The sequence below is a fragment of the Amblyomma maculatum genome, chromosome 6 (assembly GCF_055883805.1).
Source record: "Amblyomma maculatum isolate TAMU_Amacu chromosome 6, ASM5588380v1, whole genome shotgun sequence".
Lineage (NCBI taxonomy): Eukaryota > Metazoa > Arthropoda > Arachnida > Ixodida > Ixodidae > Amblyomma > Amblyomma maculatum.
Window position 1 is genome coordinate 168,570,612 of NC_139349.1, and position 23,839 is coordinate 168,594,450.

Sequence of the window (23,839 nt, forward strand, 5' to 3'; positions counted from 1 at the left end):
ACCTGCGCCCGCGCCCCCCTCTACAGACTTGCACCTCCGTTCCATCGACTCCTATCTTCCTCCAGCGCATCGCACTCGGCTTTTGAACCTACTACATCACCTTCGCTCCTCCTTTGACTTTCATTAAAGCTCTTTGGGCCAAACTTCTAGGCACTCATCGCATCGACACCGGCACCCATGCACCACTGCGACAGCGCCCCTACCGTGTGTCTGCAACCAAACGCCAGGCTATTGAAGAGCAAGTCGACCTAATGATCCAGAATGACATGATTCAGCCCTCAAGCAGCCATTAGGCGTCACCTGTTGTCCTCGTAAAAAAAAAGATGGTTCTATCCGCTTCTGTGTCGAATATCGCTGCCTTAATAAGATTACGCGCAATGACGTCTACCCTTCCCCGCGCATCGACGACGATCTCGATTGTTTGCAAGGCACCGAGCTCTTTTCTTCCTACAAATTTATGTTCCGGGTACTGGAAAGTTCCCCTAGAAGCGGCTCATCGCCCCAAAACTGCCTTTGTAACTCCCAGTGGCTTGCACGAAATTAGTTATGCCGTTTGGCCTTTGTAATGCTCCGGCAACATTTGAGCGGATGATGGACACCATTTTGCGTGGCCTAAAGTGGAAGACGTGCCTCTGTTACCTCGACAACATTGTCGTCTTTTCTCCTGACTTTGAGACACACCTCTACCGTCTGAAGCACGTTTCGACCTGCCTATCTGAGGCAGGACTGCAGCTGAGTTTGGAAAAAAAATGAATGAAGTTGTGAACAGGAAGAAGTGCACGAGAAACATTCTAGTCAGTGGCATCGTGATCGCTGTGCGTGTTAGACCTGACTTTGTTCGCGGTCGCTGTGTTCGCCGCTGATCTGCCCTGTTCGAATACCTCACGACCAGGCTAGAGTACCATGTTACACTATTAGTTTTTTGAGCTCATTACGAGCGATGGGAGGCTGCTCTGCGCAGCTCGCTGCCAGAGGTACAGCTTTTGACAGTGAGCTGGGCCCGAGGGGTCGCCGAAGCTCAAAAGTGCCCGGCCATCTAGAGCGGCCTGAGGGCCCATCGTAGTCCTGCTCCCTCACTTCCCTTTACCCCCCTTACTTGGTTCTTTTTTGAATCACTAAAGTTGCTACCTACCTACCTACATCATTGATCAGATTCAACTCGCTCAACTTCTTACCTTACTACCTAATTATCTCTATTGCACACAACTACTGTATTGAAAAAAAAACTTCCTAGATCTTTGGATTCTAGTTGAAGGAGGTATATTATTCAACAAACTTTATAAAAAAAAACACGCACCGACAGCAGTATTATCATTTCCACAGTTGCTACCATGCCACAGCACAACCTCAATCCACTACTCACAGGTCTTCAGGTTCTAGCGGATTTTCTCACGATTTGAGGATTTTCGCCAGAATACTAATCACATGCGAGAGAAACAAAACTTTCCGTCCTCTGTAATCAATAACACTAATAAAACGGCGGGGTTCTGATAGCGCCTGTGCCGTGTGTCATGTGTCTGTGTTACGGATGCCTGAAACATTGTCTGTCCGTGACGTCACTGGTCACATGTGTGCTTGCTATATAAAGATGCTGTTTGCGTGCAATAAAACGTTGTTGTTATCGTGCCGGGATCGGGGCCAGTCTCAGTTCCTTCCTGCCCGCTGCCCGGCCGCGCTCGGCGTCCGGCAAGGGACAAAACGCGACATGGTGTCAGAAGTGGGATCCTCTGGCTGTTGAAGGGCGTTGCCTTAACTTCGTCAACAGGCGCCATATCAGAGGGCAGCGCAGTCAAGCCCTTCCACGGCATGTTCGCGGTTCCAGCTCCGCCAAGGTTTGACTTCGACCGGACAGCCGAATGGCCTTCTTGGATCCAACTCTTTGATGACTACCGCTTGGACTCGGGCCTAATTGAGCGGAATGAAGAAGCGCAGGTCCGGACTCTACTTTATACGATGGGCAGGCAAGCAAGATAAATCTTCTCTACTTTATTATTACCCAAAGAAGAACAGAAGCAATACGAAGTCCTCAAACAGAAGTTCGACGAGCACTTCGTCGCCGCAAGGAACCTTGTTTATGAGAGCTCGTGCTTTCACCGTCGCACTAAAGCCTGGAGAGTCAGTCGACCAATTAGAGACCGCGTTGCACAAGATGGCGGACCGGTGCGACTACAAGGAAAAAGAACGCATGATTCGCGGCAGGTTCGTGGTCGGCCTCAGGGAGGCTAAGCTCTCTGAGTCGCTTCAAATGGATGCGAATTTGACTCTCGCCAGCGCCTTGGCAAAAGCGCGTTTAAAGGAAACCGTCCAACGTCAGCAGCTGCAACTGCGAGAAACCAGCGACGAACCCTTGATAACGGAGACCGGCAATCTTGACGCGGTCAGCAAGCAAGGGCAGCCCAGAAAATATTCTTCAGGACAGCACTCGGACAGCTCGTCAGAGAACTGTTCATCTACTACAAGGTCCGCGACACAGAGTCCAGTCCTACCGACCAGGCACCCCCGGGTCATGCCCCAACAGCGGTCAAGGAGCGCACCCCAGAGCCTCGTGCTTGGCAAAAGCAGCCGAATGCAATTACTGCGGTTGTTGCGGACACTTCGCAGCTGTATGTCGAAAAAAGGCTGCACGTGATGAAAGAAGGTACAACTTTCTTCTCTCCATATGGACAAGGAGGCGTACTTCGTCGGCGCGGTGAACGGGGAGTACTCGGTATGTACAGGTCGTCATTAACCCCACTCCGGTGTTCGCTAAAGTTGATTCCGGTGCCGAAGTTTCTATTGTGCCCTCAACATTTCCCAGTTTCATGCCACTATCCAGTGGAAAGAAAACACTGTACAGCAAATCGTGTACGTGGTCTCACCATTACGCTCCGTACTTTTGGGTCTCCCAGCGCTTGAGGCTCTGGAAGTTATTAAATTTGCGGACTCGGTCAGTAGCGCAACAGCCGCAGCTTTTCAGTGGTCTAGGAGCGATAAAAGGAGAATGCAAAATTAAACTAAAGCCGAACTCGACAACTTTTGCAATTCATGTTGTGCGTCGCATAGCCTTACCTTACGTGACCGAGTTAAGCAAGAGCTCGAGCGTATGGAGCGAGATGGCGTGATCCGCAAAGTAGAACCAACAGAATGGTGTGCAGGAATTGTGCCAGTACTTAAACCATCTGAGCGGTTCGTATTTGCGTTGACTTGGCTCAAACAAAAGTGTACTTCGCGAGCGCTATGTCATGCCGACTGTGGATGATAGCCTCGGTCTTTTAGTTGGCGCCTCTGTGTTTTCGAAGTTGGACGGCAACTCTGGCTTCATTCAGATTAAGTTGTCGCCCGAAAGCCAGTTGTTAACTACGTTCATAACGCCAGTTGGGCGATACTGTTTTCAAAGACTGCCGTTTGGAATAACGTCGGCATCCGAGACCTTTCAGAAGAAATTGTCGCAGATACTTGAAGGAATCCCAGGCGTGATAAACCTGATGGATGATGTGCTCATTTTTGGCAACGACAAGGCTCAACATGACGAGCGCCTGCGTCTACTTTAGATCGTCTCACCAGTGCCGGTGTTGCGCTAAACAAAGAAAAGTGTTCTTTTGGCGTAACTGAGATAAAATATTTTGGCTGTGTGCTTTGTAAAGATGGCATCAAGCCGGATCCTGAAAACGTTCGTGCTATCAGAGAACCGGCGACGCCAGCTAACGTGTCTGACGTTCGATGGCTGCTCGGTATGGCTAATCATCTGGCAAGATTCATACAAGATTTGGCTTCGAAAACGGCGCCTTTACGTCACTTGCTTTTGAAGGGTTGCGAATGGACGTGGGGACCAGCCCAAGAGCAAGCGCTGTCATACATCAAAGACGTTATCTCTTCGAAGCGCGTCAAGGCTAACTATGATGTAAAGTACCCTATGCTTCTTTCCGCTGACGCGTCATCATTCGGTTTGGGGGCCGTATTGATAAATATTCAACCAAACAATGAAAAGAGACCTGTTGCATTTGCGTCACGCTTGTTGACGCCTGCCGAAACCAGATTCTCTCAGATTGAGAAGGAAGCGTTGGCAATGACTTGGGCGGCAGAACGATTCGAAGGGTACATCAAAGGTCTTAAAATTTTGTTTGAAACCGACCACAAACGACTTGTAACATTGTTGGGATAATCACCTTTAGATGTTTTGCCTCCTCGTATTCAGCGCTTTCGCATGAGAGTTATGCGGTTCAGCTTTACGGTTGTGCATGTCCCGGGTAAGAGCCTCGTTACTGCAGATGTATTGTCTAGAGCCCCGATTCAGGGAAACCAAATTGATGCTCATGCGCTGAGTATTGGCGAAGTCGCCAAATTCGTTTCGGGCTGTTTGACAAATGCCGTCGAGGCTAGCGTTTTTGAACGAGTCAAAGCTGAACAAGCAGCCGATGAAGTCTGTCAAGCTCTCGTAAAATTCAGCCTGGAAGGCTGGCCCAAGTTCTCATATCTGTCGATGGTCTTGCGTCCATACTGGCGGGAAAGAGCAACGCTGACAGTCGCTGAAGGCGTGCTACTCAAAGGTGTGCGGCTAGTGATTCCACAAACATTACACGCATAGGTCTTGACGCGCTTGCACGAGAGTTACCAAGGAATCGAGAAATGGAGAGCTCGAGCCAGAGTCCGTATGGTGGTCTGGGTTGAGTTGCCAGCGGAGAGCTTTGGTGACTGATTGCCCAGTGTGCGCGGAACACAGGCAACAAAAGTCGGAACCAATGTTTCCGACAACCACTCCACAGCGTCCTTGGCAAAAGCTATGTGTTGATCTCTGCCATATTGAGGGAAAATGGTATTTGTTGGTAGTAGATTATTTTTTAGATACCTAGAGGTAGCCTTGCTATCTTCGACAAAAAGTGTTACTCATTATGCACCTCAAAAGTTTCTTTGCAAGACATGGCATACCAGAGGTGTCATCTCGGATAGTAATGGAACACAATTTGTATTTCAGGAATTTCAGTCGTTTGCTCGCGACTATGGCTTCCGCACTGTGATGACGAGCCCCAGATACCCTCAGGCAAATGGGGAAGTAGAAAGGATGGTCCAAACAAATAAACGGCTGATTATAAAAGCTAAGGACCCCTATCTTTTGTTGCTAGCGCACAGGGACATCCCAGGGCCACTGGGAAAAAGCCCTGCAGAGCTTCTGATGGGCAGGCGGCTACGCACAACAGTCCCTGTCCCTCCCAAGAGCCTTCTGCCCCAGAAGTTGAGCCTGAAAAAGTTAAGAGATCGCGATGTAACCATCCGACAGTGGCAGCGTAGTTACTTCAATAGTCGTCATAGGGCTCTTCCGCTGCCAGTCCTCAAACCAGGAGCGGAACTATGGGTGACAGACTGCAAAGTGAAAGCGGGAGTCTTACCTCCTGCACAACGTCCGAGGTCGTATGTAGTTAGACCTTCTACGGGTGTAGTTCTAGAAAGAAAGAGGAAATTCCTGGTTCGCTTTGTTTCCCAGCAGAATGACTGCGAGAAAGAAGGAGGTAGCTATGAATTTCCTCAGGCATATGATAGTCAGGTAGAAATGGAACAGGAAACTAATGCATCTAAACCGAAGGCACCTGCCGATCCATCTAATACCCCCTTGCCAAAAACTAGCCTTCCTGGATATAGAACAAGATTTGGCCCTCATGTCCAACCGCCAGACCGATATGGGTTCAGTAACTGGCTGTTATTTTGTTTTGAGCATTTGTTGCTTCCATTAAAAAGTGTTCATCCTTTGTTGGTGGCAGTGCTAAGTTTGCTGCAAATGCCAGTGTATCTTTTCAGAGAAAAGGAGAGATGTGCTGATAGCGCCTGTGCCGTGTGTCATGTGTCTGCGTTATCGGATGCCTAATACATTGTCTGTCCGTGACGTCACTGGTCACATGAGTGCTTGCTATATAAAGATGCTGTTTGCGTGAAATAAAGGGTTGTTGTTATCGTGCCGGGATCGGGGCAGTCTCAGTTCCTTCCTGCCCGCTGCCAGGCCGCGCTCGGCGTCCGGCAAGGGACCAGAAGCGACACTTAACATAATGACGTCCTTCAGAAATCACATCCAAGATCATATCTCTTCAGTATCATACTAACCTTTACAAGTAGCCCGAAATTAACATTATCCTTAAAGCGCACTTTAATATCATTGAACAAAGTGGATATAGCTCAACAAGTTTTTAAATGGCCGTCTTGATAATATGCAGACACAACCAGACTTAAACATAGTGAAATTGAAACGGTGTGCCGCCGCCCCGACCTTTGCACACGACGAAGCCGACATCGGGCATCGAGACGAACATGAAATCAGAAGACACGAACTAGTTTGCATATGGAGTCAGAAGACATGAACTAGTTTGCATTGAAGATGCTGTCGGCGAAAACAGGAGCCAACTACTCAGTCCTCAGTAAGCCGCTTGCCTCTAGTTCAAGTTCTGCATAAAGAAATTAACAAAATTCTCATAAAGAAAGGTGTTAGGCAAGGAGACACAATCTCCCCAGTACTATTCACAGCTTGTTTAGAGGAAGTATTCAGAGACTTGGAATGGGAGCAGTTAGGGATAAGGGTAGATAGAGAATACTTCGGTAATCTGCGATTTCTGATGACATTGCCTTGCTAAGCAACTCGGGGGACGAACTGCAAATAATGATTGACGACCTACACAGAAAAAGTAGAAAGGTAGGCTTGAAAATCAATATGCGAAAGACTAAGGTAATGTTCAACAGCCTCGGGAAGGAACAGCAGTTTACATTAGGGAGCGAAATACTGGAAGTAGTAGGCGAATATGTCTACTTAGGACAGGTAGTAACCGCACATCCGGACCATGAAAAAGAAATAACAAGAAGAATAAGATTGGGATGGAGCGCATTTGGCAAGCGCTCGCAGATTATGACTAGCAGCTTACCGGTATCGCTCAAGAGGAAAGTATACAACAGTTGCATCTTGCCTGTACTCACCTATGGGGCTGAAACGTGGAGGCTAACCAAGAGAGTTCTACTTAAGTTGAGGACAACCCAGAGGGCTATGGAACGAAAAATGGTAGGGGTAACATTAAGAGATAGAATGCGTGCAGAGTGGGTCAGAGAAATAACTCAAGTTACCGACATTCTAGTAGAAATTAAGAAGAAGAAATGGACATGGGCAGGACATGTAGTGCGAAGAGAGGATAACCGATGGTCTCTGGGGGTAACAAACTGGATTCCAAGGGAAGAAAAGCGTAGCAGGGGGCAGCAGAAAGTTAGGTGGGCGGATGAGATTAAGAAGTTCGCAGGGGTCAAGTGGATAGAGCTTGCACAGGACTGGGTTAAGTGGAAAAATATGGGAGAGGCCTTCGCCCTGCAGTGGGTATACTGATGATGATGATGATGACAGTGCGATTCCGACCAAAGATCACCTTATCGTTTGCGTGGGCACCGGAGACAGAAACTGGTGAGAGCATTATAGAGAAACATCTAGCTGCTCCAGGATCGAGGCGTGTACATCGCTTGTTCAGTTCAGTTGTTCAGTCGTGTCCGGCTTTTCGTGACCCTATGGACCATATCACGCCACGCTTTCCGGTCTCTCACGATCTTCCTAATATCACACAACTTCATCTGCAGCGCCTCGAGGGTGCCATCTAACTATCGCGTTCGCTACCTACCCTTTTCCGGTGACCCTCAACCTTTCCCAACATCAAATATTTCTCCAGCGACTCCTCTCTTCTCATCAGATGGCCAAAGTCGCTGAGCTTTACCTTTCGAATTTCATCCTCCAAAGAGCAGTCATGGTTTATGGTCGTCAATATCGACTGATTTGATCTTCTGACCGTCCAAAGAACTCTCAAGGAACTCCTGACCGTCCAAGGAACTCGCCAGCACCCCAATTCAAACGCGTCAATTCTTCGACGGTCAGCCTTCTTCACAGTCCAACTCTCGCATCCATACATCAGAACTGGAAATGCTATAGCACGAGTTATACGGTCTTGATTGGCAGTGTAATGTATCTGCTCTTTACCAGGCGGTCAAGGCTAGCCATGGCTCCATTTCCCAGAAGCAGGCGTCTCCTTATTTTAATGGCTGCTGTCTTCGTGCGGGGTAATCTTGGAGCCCAAGAAGAGAAAATCTGTCACAGCTTCCACTTCTTGTTCCTTGATGCTCCAGGACTCGATAGGGCAAGACGACGTGATCTTTGTCTTTTTAATGTTCAGTTTAAGTCCAAACTTCTCACTCTCTTCTTGTACGCTGTCACGAAATCGGCGCACATTTTTTACCAAGCCGGCGCGGCGCGAGACCCGCGTGTCGCCGCATGGAAACTTCCACGAAGTTCGAGAAAAAATCTCCTCCCCCGCGCGAGAGAGCGCGTAGCTTTGTACGCGTCGCCGTCGTCCTCTTTCTCATCACCCGGAGATGACGGTGACTCATCAGACTGGAATATGCCAGAGATTTCGGGAAATTTGTACGGGTCCTAGCCAATGCCGACGTGCGGCTCGACGGGAGGAAAAGGGAGAGCTTTAACCAGCGAAGCCAAGTGTGTGTGCGCGCTAGCTTTAGCGCGCCTTAACAGACAGACGCGGCGCGCCCTATTTATGGAGTCAGCGCAGCTTGTGTAGTCAGTCAGTCAGTGGTTGCGGCGTGTTCGCAAGTACTTCGGCTGGACTTCGGGGATCACCCGCTGCTGGCAAGCCCACGGACCTGCGAGGGAGCGGCGCTCATCTTCCATGGCGGCCACATCGTGACTCTCGAGGCGTGGGACTGCAACATTGCCCGGTGACCAATTTGGTGTTTGTTTATGTGTCTCTCTCGTGTTTGATCTGTGTTGTAAAGCCTCTGTGTTATTGAATACCTCTCTAGTTGTAAGCTTAGCATTTGTTTTTCTGAGAACCTCTCGTCTGTGCAATTTCAAGTGTTTGTGTACTCTGTATCGTCTCTTGCTGTGTATAAAATTTGTTTTGTTTGTTACTTCTGACACCGATCCTTACTCTGGCTTGAACCGGCGACAGCCGGGCACCAAACGGCCACCTACTTCTGTCACTACAAGGTAGTTGAATTCCGGCAGAGCTTGCCACGCAGGTCGAGGGCATCTCCTTTGCGACCGAAACAGCTACCCCAATTTACTCTAAGGGTGTCTGGGAGTGTGCGCACCGTTAAGGGCGCATCGTTATTATTCCTACATAATTACTAACGGGTGATATACGCTCATCAGAAGTCTCTTACGTTCCACTTCCCTTTCGGCCATTAAAGTGGTATCCGCATATCTAAGGTTGTTGATACGTTTCCCAGCAATCTTACTCCAGCTGAAGATCGTCTATACCGGCCTTCCTAATGATGCACTCAGCATATAGGTTTAATAGGCAGGGCGACAGTGTGCAGCCGTGTCTCACTCCTTTCTCAGTAGAAAACCAATCAGTAAGACCATGCCCAGTTCTGACTGTGGCCTCTTGCCCTTCATACAGGTTCCTGAGGAGACAGATGAGGTGAATTGGAACTACCATCTCTTGGAGAGTTTGCCACAATCTGCTGTGATCTACGCAGTCAAAGGTTTTCGCATAATCAATAAAGCAGAAGTAGATGGGTTTCTGCAACTCACTTGCTTTTTCCATGATCCAGCGAAGGTTGGCAATCTGATCTCTAGTTCCTCTGCCCTTGCGAAACCGAGCTTGCACGTCCGGAAGCTTCCGGTCCACATACTGCTGCAGCCTACCTTGGACGATTTTTAACATCACCTTGCTATCATGCGAAATAAGCGCGATCGTGCGGTAGTTGGAACAATCTTTGGCACTGCCATTCTTCGGAATGGGGATGTAAACCGACCTCCTCGAATCCTGTGGCCACTGCAGGGTTGTCGAAATTTTCTGCCATAATGCATACAGAACGTTAACAGCGTTGTCATGGTTGAGGATGTGAAGCAACTCAGCTGGAATGCCATGAATTCCGCTAGCTTTGTTCTTAGCAAGGCTGGCTAAGGCCCATTCAACTTCACTCTTCAGGATGCCCGCCTCGATATCAGTAATCACAACCGCCTTATGTTGTGTTTGCACATCCGGGTCCTTCTTGTACAGTTCTTCTGTGTATTCCTGCCACCTCTTCTTTATCTCTGAGGCTTCAGTGAGGTCCCTTCCTCGTTTGTCCTTTATCACTCCCAGCTTATCACAGATGCTTCCTTTGATATCTGTGATTGTCTTATACAGAGCTCTTGTGTTCCTCAATTGGCTGTTGTCCTTAACTGCTTGGCACTGTATGTTCAGGAAGACATTCTTATCTCTTCTTGCTATTTTCTGAAAATCTGCATTGAGAACCTTGTATCTTTCTCTTGCCCCCATAACTTTTGTGTCCTCCTTTCCTCAGCTATTTGCAAAGCCTCTTCAGATAACCAGTTTGCTTTCTTGCCTTTCTTTTGCTTTGAAACTACCTTAGTAGCAACTTCTTGTTTTTTATCACGAACTTCAGTCCACATCTCTTCAGGCTCTCTGTCTTCTAGATCTAATTCTTGAAATCGATCCCTCACTTCCGCAGCATATTCTGATGGAATTTGATCCAGATCGTACCTGAAAGGCCGTCTAGTTTTCTGCGTTTTCTTCAATCGAATTTTAAATTTGGCAACAAGAAGGTGATGATCGGTACCACAATCGGCCCCAGGCCTTGTTTTTACTGCTTGTATAGCGCTTCTCCATCTCTGCCGGCAAAGAATATAATCAATCTGATTCCTGTACAGACCGTCCGGTGAAGTTCATGTGTACAGGCGCCTCTTGTGCTGTTGAAAATGAGTATTCGCTATGGTGAGGGAGTTTTCTTAACAAAATTCTACTAGCCTCTACCCAGCTTCATTTGGCTCACCAAGACCGAACTTGCCTGTAATTCCAGATATTTCTTCACTCCCCCCCTTAGCATTCCAGTCTCCTATGAGAAAAAGGACGTCTGATGATGGTGTGCGGTCTGAAAGCCATTGCAGGTCAGCATAAAATCTCTCAAGGTGAGCTTCTTCAACAGTAGTGCTTGCTGCATAGACTTGGATAACTGTTATGTTGAAAGGGTGACCTTGGATACGAAGTAAAATCATTCGCTCGTTTTTTGGTTGTACCCTAGCACTGCTTTGCCCATTCTTCTGTTTACTATGAGAGCAACCCCACCCCTTCTCCTGGATTCGTGCCCACAATAAAAAGACATACTGGTCGCCGGAATTAAATTCTCCCATTCCAGTCTACTTGAGCTCGCTGATACCCAAGATATCGATGTTCAATCCGTCCATTTCTCGCTTGACGACATCCAGTTTACCTTGTGTCATAGATCGTACATTCCATGTTGCTATGTGATATATCTCCTTTCAACATCGGACTTTCCGGTCGCTTCCCGACACATCCACAAATGAGCGTCCTTTTGGCTTCAGCCCAGCCGCTTCATTCGTCCTGGAGCTACTAGGAATCGCCCTTTGTTCATCTCCAGTAACATGTGGGACGCCTTCCAACCTGGGGGCTCATCTTCCGTCGCCATATCATTAATGCTATTGTGACTGGTCATAAGGTTTTCTTGGCAGGAAATACTGGAGTGGGTTGCCATTACCTTCTCCAGTGAATCACATTTTGTCAGAACTCTCTGCCGTGACCTGTCTATCTTGCGTGGCCCTACACAGCAGAGCTCACGACTTCATCGAGTTTTGCAAGCCGCTCCGCAACGACAAGGCAGTGATCCATGAAGGGGGCGCATCGTTTGAGGCATAGCTTATTTCAAGAATGGACTAGCTCAGGTGATGGTAGCCAATTTCAGCGAAGAACACCGGTATCTAAAAAAAACCACCACCATTGCTCTATTCGACAAGCTAATCGGCATTCCAGAAATATTAAGCAAAAAGTGCTTTTAGCTTCCAGCGACCTTGATTAAGCGTCGAAATCAAACCCAGAGCCAATACACGGGCATTGATTTGTCTTCATCCGGTGAGTAATCCCGCCTCGTCCGGGTGCCAAAACGCGAATAGCCGGGCACCGAACGTGACACAATCTCCCCAGTACTATTCACAGCTTGTTTAGAGGAAGTATTCAGAGACTTGGAATGGGAGCAGTTAGGGATAAGGGTAGATGGAGAATACCTCAGTAATCTGCGATTTGCTGATGACATTGGCTTGCTAAGCAGCTAAGCAACTCGGGGGATGAACTGCAAATAATGATTGATGACCTAGACAGGAAAAGTAGAAAGGTAGGCTTGAAAATCAATATGCAGAAGACTAAGGTAATGTTCAACAGCGTCGGGAAGGAACAGCAGTTTACATTAGGTAGCGAAATACTGGAAGTAGTAGGCGAATATGCCTTCTTAGGACAGGTAGTAACCGCAGACCCGGACCACGAAAAGGAAATAACAAGAAGAATACGATTGGGATGGAGCGCATTTGGCAAGCACTCGCAGATTATGACTAGCAGCTTACCAGTATCGCTCAAGAGGAAAGTATACAGCAGTTGCATCTTCCTGTACTCACCTATGGGGCTGAAACGTGGAGGCTAACCAAAAGAGTTCTACTTAAGTTGAGGACAACCCAGAGGGCTATGGAACGAAAAATGGTAGGGGTAACATTAAGAGATAGAAAGCGTGCAGAGTGGGTCAGAGAAATAACTCAAGTTACCGACATTCTAGTGGAAATTAAGAAGAAGAAATGGACATGGGCAGGACATGTAGTGCGAAGAGAGGATAACCGATGGTCGCTGAGGGTAACAAACTGGATTCCAAGGGAAGGAAAGCGTAGCAGGGGGCGGCAGAAAGTTAGGTGGGCGGATGAGATTAAGAAGTTCGCAGGGGTCAAGTGGATGCAGCTAGCACAGAACCGGGTTAAGTGGAGAAATATGGGAGAGGCCTTCGCTCTGGAGTGGGTATAATCAGGCTGATGATGATGATGATGATGATGATGATGATGATGATGATGATGATGATGATGATGATGATGATGATGAACGTGATTTCATGAAAACAGTTCGCTCTTTTAGGTTTCTTTGCCCTCTCTAAGGATGGAGCTTCGCAAAAAATTCGCGAGTAGTACGCCGGCCGACGCCGGTAGGCAGTTCGTCGGGCGTTCTGGCATTGGTAATTGTCTGCCACTGCGTTGCGGCGCCAGCTCATGGCGTTCCCCCCTTAGAAGCGCTCAAATGCGCTACTTGTACATTTTCAACAAGCCAGCGGTCATCATCCTCATTTACAGTAGCGGCGAAAACATGCAAATTTTAAATCTCTTGGCTCTTCGTCGCCAGGCGGATCGCTATGCGTCTCGTAATTCCGATGACCGTTCAGCTATTTTTGCTCTTCATCGCGCTACTGCATATGGGCTGCGCTACCCAAAGCGACTTAGCAGGGAGCACTGGGTTGCATGATGTACACGCCTCTCCTGTAGACAAGGCAATCGACATCTTTGGCAGATATTTCACTCCATGGAACACCCTTGTCAAGTAGCTCATTACACCGAACGCATTCTCCTGGCCCTGAATGTGGACGAAGCTTCATTTGCACAACAGGCAGTTCACCAGTTATTCCTATATCATGATTGTATTCCTACTTCTCATCCGGTGTTATCAACGTTTTAGCCCCCTGATGAGATTACTACAGACTTCCGTATGGCTGAATTGCTTGCTTCCACAGATTGCCTCAAGACAAACACTTTCCCCGGACACGACGGCCGACCTAATTGCTTGTTTTGTTATATGGAAGGGTCTGGTTACAGTCTCTGCTTGATACATTCAATGAAGTGTGGCATTCTGAAGTAATTCCCTCAGAATGGAAACCTCCTTTTGTGCCAATACTCAAATCAGCTCAACCGCCCATTTCTCTAACAGCCCTCCGCTCTATTTCTCTTACGTCTACTATGTGTAAGCTTTACGAATACATTCTAGCAGCTCTTTTGTCAAAATGGATAGAATCGATTGCTTGTTGTCCAGAATCAAAAATCTGGTTCCGTCCTGAAATAACTGAAGACGGCCTTGCTGCTTTGACTGCTGACGCACGCAGTCATTCTCCCCAGAGACATTTGGTTCGTGCTGTGATCGTTACATATGTCACAAAAGCATACGATAACGTCTTTCACTCTGAACTTCTTGACACCCTTTAGGATCTCGGTCTCTCCAATCGATTTCTTCTCTCATCACTCTTTTTCAACAAACAAAACCTTTAGAATTTGTGTGGCTGGGATGCCTTTTGGTCACTATACCTCCAACCGCGGGGTTCCCCAGTTCTTCATCCTCGCACCCACATTATTTAACGTGGCTTTTATTTCTATGGGCCGAGCTTTAGAAAAAAGCCTTTTGCACGCATTGTTGCGTATGCTGACGACGTATCCTTGTGGGCCTGTTATCCAGAGTCATCTGTACAACAGTCAGCACTTCAGCACTCGCTAGATATTTTAACATCTTGACTCCCCGCTATTGGTCAGTTCCTATCTTTTAATACGTCAAGTTTCAGTCGCATCGGGAACAATTTGGTTTACGTAAAGCAGCCCATTTTACTTTTACGATAGGTAATTGTCAAGCTCATCAAATGGAAAGTGTTCGTGTTCTAGGCCTTCTTCTTCATACATCTGGAACTGGAACCCTTTGGCTAAACGCTACCCTTAAATCGGCTCACACCGCCCTTGGCCTGATTTGTCGCATAGCTATGCTCTCAGACAGAGCACGTTCTGATATTTCTCGTCAGCTCGTGCGCTTCATTCTTCACCTGCGGATAGTGTACCAGGTGCAATTTCATCGTCTCATCCTCCGACAATGGGAATCCCTTGAAGCTATCAATCGTGAAGCTATGCGCGCCATAACCTATTTCCCTCCCTTACACCCATACCCGTCGTGCAAGAGTACTCTCAACTTAATACATTAACTGAACTCATCGAGCAGCGTGAGACAGGGCACGGAAATATCGCTTCAGCACCACCGCTTAGAGACTCTTTCTCCTTGTCGCACTATCAACTCACGGAAAATCGCTCCACTGCTTCGCCGCCGATATTAGCCTCGAAGTTACGTCCAGGGTGCATATTATACACCGATGCATCACACTCAGCACTACAGGGAGTAACCGCTCTGTACAGTCCCTCTCGTCGTCATCTTAACTCGGAGTGTCAGGCGATACACAATGTAATTTCTTCAAGCTTCCACTGACATCAACTTTGACATCCACATTTGATATTGTTCATTTTTACACTGACTCCTTAGTCGCCCTTAAGCAGCTTAAGGCTGTTCGGCGCACATTAGAAATTACACAATCCATTCACCAGCTCTGCGAAAAATACCCCTGTCCTGTGTGCATACATTGGATTCGCGGCCATGCTCACGATCTATATAATATACATGTGCATACAACGACACACCTTGACACATAATATCCCGCCACCTTCCCCTTTTACCTCAGATGGATTCCTGTAACATGTTTCCGAGAAATATTCTTTGCTCCAACGAATGCGTTCTCCCTGTTCGTACCCTCTCCTCCGTAATCTCACTTAGGAGGAGAAGGTCTTTATGCGCCGGATTCGGGCAGGAGCGGCTCTGACCTCTTCTGTGCGTCATCGGGGGCGTGACGAACGCCTTTAAGCGAACGGTAAATGCCGGCATTGTGGTGCTTCACTGGAACTGTGCGACATGGAAAACCTCATGTGGACCTGCCCAACTACAGCATCTGTGAGACAGTGCTAACTAAGGAAAGTAGGCCTGCGGTGAGATCTTGGATGTGACTACCGCAAGTGGACACTATAAAATAAGTTTATCAGGAACCTCTGCGAATGTTTAAAAGAGAACAATTTACACTTCTTCTTTGTTCTCCTACATCCCGCTCGCTTTTTCAAAATGCCTGATGGCTAACCACTCGAATAAAAAAACAGCCAACGTCTCTCCGTGTCATTGCATGACTTTGCATCGTTCTGTATTGCAATCCCATCACCGTCACAGTTGCTTAAAACGAGCGATTACGATGAAACGAGAGGTAGGAGTCTGGCGAAAAGCGATTGCTTTTGTCAGTCAGTCTTTTTATTGTCAGTCTTTTTTTTTTATTTGCAGCAAATCACACCTTCCTGCGGGTGGCAGAGACAAAAGGCATGATTGCCTGATGAGGTCTCTGCCCCCGTAACAAACTAAGCAGTCTACAGCAGTACATCAGAAAGCTAGTACAGCACGTAAATATGAGCATAGAAGCCAAGGAAAAAAATAATAAAAAAATACACGCATACATATATACAGCATGGCTCTATTCTTTCAACCACTATGGACTGGGGCGGTTTATACAGCAGTTATACATCAGAACTAAAGGCTGCTCGAAGCTGACGACATAAAATGCACATTGTCATTTCATGCGCACATCGACTTCCGGTTATGGGAGAGGTAGTAATTTTCTCCCATCCCCAATTAACACCCTTAAGCCTTAGCTGAACTAGGCCACCAGACCAGGTTTCACATAAGCTCAAAATTACCCCGGAGCAGCCAAATAATGTGCTCAGTGTAAGGCCACTAAGCTTTATGCTCGCGTAATCTTGAAAACTTCGCTACGAAATATATCAGCGAATGTCAAGTTGTCCGGCCGCTCGAGCTTCAGAAAGATCACAGTGCGGCTATATAACTTAACTAAGGTACTATGTATGGTGTATACGTGTAGTCAATTGTATTTACAGCTTCTTCAACTTCGTTGTTTCTACCTTTAATCGGTGCAAGACTATGTCTACTAATGCCTAAACCGCATCATAACTAAATCAAAATTGCCCTTTCTGTACGAATAAGATGGTTTAGCAGGGTTAAACGTCAGCTCAACACGGGAATGTGTCGAAGGGCGGTGTGTAACCTTCGCCGCCATCCGCAGTTGTTCAGCGCCCTCCTCGCATGGGTTTCAATTACCGCAGCAGGTACATTTTGAAGGCTCGGGAAACAGATTTCCTCTCTTGTTTGATACCGGATCATTTCGTGGGGGTTTTCTGTCGTGCACGTTTCTAACACTTAGCAGCCATCTGAATCACAGTGTCTGCGTGTACAGTGATTGGCTGGTTGCGGGTTTCTTTCTGTTATGGTGGCTATCACAGCGCTTTCATTCCCCTCTCCCATGAACTAGATGGACGCGTTCGCAGTTTCATTGCGTTGTCATCTTCAAGATGCAGCGTACAGTCCCAGCTGTGCGCGGATGTACGGGCAGAAAGAGGTTTGGACTCGTTTTGTAGCGAGAGCTACAAGGGCTACAGTTGAGCATTCTTTTCCTTCTTCCTACAGTCGCAACAGCAACAACATTTCGCAGTGGCCGTGAAAGGCCAGTTGAGCGCCTGCGTCGTTACCATGGCAACAGGAGAGGAGCTGCAGGGGCGGCGTGCGCTTCGCTGTCGGCGCGGTCGCGCGCCCACTTGAAGGCTCATAAAATACTGTTCTATAAGGGAGCAGTGGGCTCACTGTCGTATCCCTGCACCACTCCGCCATGGCGCACTCCCATGTCGCCTTTCCTGGCACCCGTGAGAGGCGCTGACGCCTGCTTCACCTTAGAGTCAGTGGAAAATTTTCAGAGTACCGCAAAGGTGCCCGCGGGCGCCATCTTTCTTCGAAACCGCCAGACCCTGCCGCAGTCTGAACGGCGAGTGACCGCATTCGCAGACTTGAAACATATTTTGAAGCCAGCCAAACTGATAGATTTTGGTATGTAAGGCAAAAGAGACGACGAAACATCAGCAGCCTTTGCGGTAGCGAGAGCAGCGGTCTCCGCATATCTGCTAAGATAGTCAACGCAGACGATAACCGAGCGGCAGCCCTCTACAGTCTTTGAAAATGAACCGAGCAGGTCAGTTCCAATCTTTTCAAAAGATGAGGTAGGTGGCTTGACGGGGTGTAAAGGTCCGGCCAGCGTGGGGGTGCGTGCCTTAAGTCGCTGGCATTGTTGACATGTCGCAACGTATTGCTTGGTTGTCTTATAAATTTGTGGCCAATAAAAACGCTGGCGAATTCGGTGCAGGGTACGACAGAAGCCTAGATGTCCAGAGGTAATGTCATCGTGCATGGCATGCAAAACTTGTGCACGGAGATTTTTTGGGACGACTAAAAGGAGGGCAGCACCGTCAACTGAGTAGTTCTGCTTGAACAAAACACCATCTTCGATAGTAAACTGCGTTGACTCTGCTCTTCCTTCTGCCTCTTGTATAAGAGGCTGTAGTGACCGGTCGTTGCGTTGTTCTCGCCTAAAGGTCGCCATACTAGGAAACGTCGACGTGATTGAGGCTAAACACCCGTCGAAGCTGTCTTAAGCGTTAACGGAAGCCGGCAATGGGTGCCGTGACAAGCTGTCTGCATCACTGTGATGTCGTCCACTATTCTGCGCGACACCAAAGTTGTATTCTTGTAGGCGCAGTGTCCAGCGCGCCAGACGACCAGACGGATCGCGAAGTCCGATGAGCCAGCATAGCGAATGGTGGTCAGTAACTATGGTGAGGTAGCGTCCATGTAGGTATGGTCGGAACTTCGGCACAGCGAACACAAATGCGAGGTACTCCAATTCGGTAACAGTGTAGTTCTGTTCACATTTTATCAACGTGCGGCTGACATATGCAACAACGTGCTCAGCCCCACTATGCAGCTGCACAAGCAACGCCCCAAGACCGATGCCACTGGCGTCAGTGTGAACCTTCGTCACAGCAGAAGGGTCGAAGTGACGCAGCAGTGGTGTTGAAGTTAGTGAAGACTTGAGCAGATTGAAAGAGGATTCGCACTCTGGGGTCCACACAAATTGCGAATCCTTGTGCAGTAGAGAAGGGGCTGGGCAAATTGCGCGAAATCAGCAATGAAGCGACGAAAATAAAAAGAGAGGCCAACAAAGCTCCGAAGACTTTTCGGGGTGCGTGGAGTTTCGAAGTCGCGTAATGCAGCAATCTTCTGTGCATCCGGTCTGATACCATCCTCGTTGGTGAGGAACCCAAGAACTAAAGTTTGTCGCTCTCCAAAATGGCGCTTCTTCGAATTCAAAATGAGGCCCGCTTTCAAGAACATTATGGAGCCTCATTGTGCTCTTGGAAGGTCTTTCCAAAAATGATAACATCAAGGTAACACATGCATATTTCCCATTTGAGGCCACGAAGGATAGTGTCCATAAATTGCTCGAACGTCGCGGGAGCGTTGCATATCCAAAGGGCATTACATTAAATTCGTATAAGCCATCTGGTGTTACAAAAGCAGTCTTCTCACGGTCGGATGGATGTAGAGGAATTTGCCAATAGCCAGATCGCAAATCAACAAAGGAGAAATATGGCGCCCAATGCAGACAATCGACAGCGTCATCAATGCGATGTAATGGTTATACGTCTTTATTTGTTACCGCATTCAAACGACGGTAGTCTACACAAAATCGCCAAGAATTGTCTTTTTTTCGCACTAGGATCACAGGTGCGGCCCATGGATTCTCGGATGATTCCTTTCTGCAGCATTTCGTCCACCTGTTCTAGAATTATCTTGCGCTCCGCCGCGGAGACTCTGCAAGATTTTGGCGAATAGGGGGTGTACTTCCAGTGGTAATTTTGTGCTGTAGCCGAGAAGCTGGCAAATGGCTACCCGATCCGTTTGAGGCAAAGTTGAACACTTGGGCATGCGTTGTCAAAATGTCTTGCAGAATACGACGTTCACTAGATGGGAGCGATTTATTGACCATGCCCTCAAACTGAGCACAATATTCAGTCTTGTCTTTCGCGGCTCCTGTGCAATCGTAAATAATTCTAATGGTATGAGTCACATAATTCTCAAATCTCGCGAGTGTCAAACCAGAAGAAAGACGGACAGGTTCTTTTGACACGCTCACAGCTCAGAGGTATGCGCGACCATCCTTCGCCTCACGACCCGGAGCGTGGAACCAAAATATTTTTTTTCGCTCCATTCGAGACATCTGGCTCGACGACTATTGAACGTTTACCCATGAAAGATTCAGATGATTCAGATAACTTCAAGAGGCGAAACGTCGCCGTCATCGCAGGCAGCAGCGCATCTTCATTCAGGGCGAGAACTCTTTCATGACTCTGAGACATGAACTTGTTATCTACTAATGCGGGGATAATGTTCGGCTGCAAATAAATTTAACTGGCACTAAAGTCTAAAGTCGCACCACACTCGCGCAAAAAGTCAACTCCCAAGATAACGTCACACGTGGCACGTCTCAATGCAACGAATTCTGTCCTACAGCACTCGTCACCAATGACAACTGACACAGTGCACTGGCCAACCGGAACTAACGTTTCACCTCCAACTCCACAAAACGTAGTATTTTGTCGCACATAAAACATAACTTTCTGTCGAGGGCGGTTATTAAATGAAAGGCTCATAACTCTCACAGCGGCACCAGTGTCAACCAAAGCATCCGTTTTAACATTGTCGACACACACTGACACTTTGTTCTTTAGCATGACGATAGGCAGAGGTATGCGTGAAATTGACCGTCCGGCGACCTTACCTCCATCGGTCGCACCACCTAGTTTCCCAGCGGTGGAGAAACAAAGCGGCGACGTGGGGATGGCGAATGGGGTTGTCGCTGCGGCGGGGGAGTGATACTGCGATCGGACGCAGGGGAGTAATTCCGTGCATGGCGTTGAGGTGAAGAGGGCCGATAGTAGGTAGCGCGTGGCTGCTGCTCCCACTGGGCACCATTCGTGAAGCGTGGTGCTCGCTGGGCAGGGGGTCGGGTAATTTGACGACGTGGGCAAAAGCGGAAGATATATCCGCTGCCCCCACAGCAATAACATACAGATGGCTGGCGGCTCTGGTAGTTCACTTCAGGATCCCTTGGAGGCCAAGATGGGGCGACAAAATCGCGACGAGGAGCACCACGAGGCACTTCATCCGAATGGGCTGGAAGCTGCTGGAGATAAGGGTGCGATGTTGGTTGCAGGGTCCGCTCCACGCCGTTGTTGTAAGCTGGTTCGCAGTTATTTTGCGCAGCCCACGACGTGCGCTGTTCCCATGATGATATGGACCTCGATGTCGGGTGGTAAGGTACATCGAAATTTATACGTTGCCGCTGAATATCCAGCTCCTCGCATATAATCCTCCTGACCATAGAAGCGACGTCTTCAGCCTCCGGAATGTCGATACCGGCAACAGTTGTGCCATTAGAAAGACGGCCAAATTTGGGTGCTATCCGACGTGCCTTTAACGCCTGAAATGCCCGGCACTGCTCTAAGACATCTGCTACTGTTACAAGGGTGTCCCGCGAAATAAGGAAGTTGTATACATCCTCAGCAATCCCCTTGAGAAGGTGCCCTACTTTGTCTCCTTCTGTCATCTGCCGGTTTACAATGCGACAAAGTTTCAATATTTCCTCGATGTATCGTGTGAATGTCTCACCGGGCAGCTGGGCTCTCTGGAAAAGTTGATGCTCAGCGCGTTCCTTCTTCGCAAGGGTATCCCCAAAGAACCTCATAATTTCTTCAACGCATCGGTCCCAGGTCGTCAGGATTTCTTCGTGATTATCAAACCACGTCAGAGCCGTCCCAGGGAGGAAGAAAACAACATTGTACAGACGTGCGGTCGATTTCCAGCGGTTGTACTTGCTGCATCTTTCGTAATGTCGGAGTCATTCATCAACGTCATCTTCGGGCTCACCGTGGAACGTACGCGGCTCTCGCTTTCGTTTTCTTGGACTGCTTACCGGTATCCTTACAAACAATTCTACCGCCTACATCTACCACGTCCTACTTTAGAATATGTCTGAAATTATTGTTTGTTGCTTCTAGGCTAAGGCCGCTATCCTTGGTTAGAGCTCAATATTGTAGCGACAGACGAGGACGACGCTCAGCCTCGCGCCAAAACATTCGGCCACTTGGTGGCGCTAGAAAATGGGCAGCGGTGTGCATTGCCCCCCTTCCAATATGCATCGACCCGATGCCGGAAACGTAAGGGAAAAATAGAAAAGCGGGGCAAGTTATACGGGAGTCTCTGGCTCTGGTGTGGAAGCTAAAACGGTTTACCGATTGTAATATGGCTTCATTCTGGCGACGTGAACTATTTCAGATTTCGGATGCCGAGAGCAGCGAACAGTACATTGGGGTAGCACCTCGTAGTTCACCACGGTGAGGCGGCGGAGCACCTCGTAAGGTCCAAAGTATCGGCGCAGAAGCTTTTCAGAGCGCCCTCGCAACCGTATTGGGCTCCAAACCCAGACTTGATCGCCGTATGTGTAAGTCACTTCACGGTGACGCAGGTTGTAGCGCTGGGCCTCATATACTTGCTGGTGCCGAATTCGCTTTCAGGTAAGTTGGCGTGCGGCTTCTGCGTCACGAATAAATTGGTCAGCCCCCACGACAGTGCAGGGAGCAGAATCCGGAATAAGCATGGCATCCAGCATAGTCAAAGGTTAGCGTCCATGGACCAAATGAAATGGAGTGAAGCGTGTAGTTTCCTGGAGCGCAGTATTGTATGCGAACGTGATGTACGGCAGAATTCTGTCCCAGTTCCCATCATCGTCGTCTACATACATAGAACTCATGTCGGAAATTGCTTTGTTAAGGCGCTCAGTTAGAGCATTAGTTTGAGGATGATAGGCAGTTGTCTTACGGTGGGTGGTGCCACTGAGTCGAAGGATCTCGCTCGTGAGTGCCGACGTAAACGAGGTTCCCCTTTTAGTTAAGACGACTGTTGGGGCGCCGTGACGGAGTACAATGTTGTGAATGAAGAAATGCGCAACTTCCTCAGCGTTACCACGGGGAATAGCCTTGGTCTTACAGTAGCGGCTGAGGTAGTCAGTGGCAACCGCTATATACCTGTTACCCATGGAGAACTTCGGCAATGGGCCCATTAGGTCCATGCCGACCTGTTGAAATCGGAATTTCGAGGGATCGATAGGGTGGAGGTAGTAGGCGAATATGTCTACTTAGGACAGGTAGTAACCGCAGATCCGGACCATGAAAAGGAAATAACAAGAAGAATAAGATTGGGATGGAGCTCATTTGGCAAGCACTCGCAGATTATGTCTAGCAGCTTACCGGTATCGCTAAAGAGGAAAGTATATAACAGTTGCACCTTACCTGTACTCACCTATGGCGCTGAAACGTGGAGGCTAACCAAGAGAGTTCTACTTAAGTTGAGGACAACCCAGAGGGCTATGGAACGAAAAATGGTAGGGGTAACATTAGGAGATAGGAAGCGTGCAGAGTGGCTCAGAGAAATAACTCAAGTTACCGATATTCTAGTGGAAATTAAGAAGAAATGGACATGGGCAGGACATGTAGTGCGAAGAGAGGATAACCGATGGTCGCTGGGGGTAACAAACTGGATTCCAAGGGAAGGAAAGCGTAGCAGGGGGCGGCCGAAAGTTAAGTGGGCGGATGAGATTAAGAAGTTCGCAGGGGTCAAGTGGATGCAGCTAGCACAGAACCGGATTAAGTGGAGAAATATGGGAGAGGCCTTCGTCCTGCAGTGGGTATAGTCAGGCTGATGATGATGATGATGATAGGCTGCAGAAGGCCAGCTGGTTTAACGGGCAGTGTCTTCCGACGCTGGCACTCACGGCAGGTACGGAGGTAGCGGTGCACAACGGCAGCTAGCCTGGGCAAGTAGTACTTTCGGCGTATCCGCGCCAATGTGCGAGAAAAACCGAGATGGTCGGAAGAAAGGTCGTCGTGGCACGCACGGAGAATTTCGTCATGAAGCATTGTGGGTACTACTAGTAGATAAACAGTCTCTGTTGGACCGTAGTTCTTCTTGTAGAGCAAACCATCGCACAAGCAAAATGACGACAGTCCGCGCCTGAAGAGCTGAGGAGGAGATGACATGGTTCCTTCGAGGTATTCGATGAGCGGCGGAGGTTCAGAATCGGCCCGCCGCTCTCGGGCTAAGGTGGACGTCCTGATAACGCCGAGGAAAGCGGTATCATCATCGTAGCCGTCTGTGTGGCAGGGAGTAGGGGTGCGGGACAGACAGTCAACATCACTGTGTTTCTTGTC

At 48.4% G+C, this 23,839-nt stretch overlaps 1 pseudogene; it reads left to right on the forward strand.

Annotated features, from left to right (window-relative positions):
• The first annotated feature begins 1,629 nt into the window (after window positions 1-1,629).
• LOC146187375 (uncharacterized) overlaps window positions 1,630-23,839 on the forward strand; it is a 44,314-nt pseudogene continuing 22,104 nt past the window's right edge.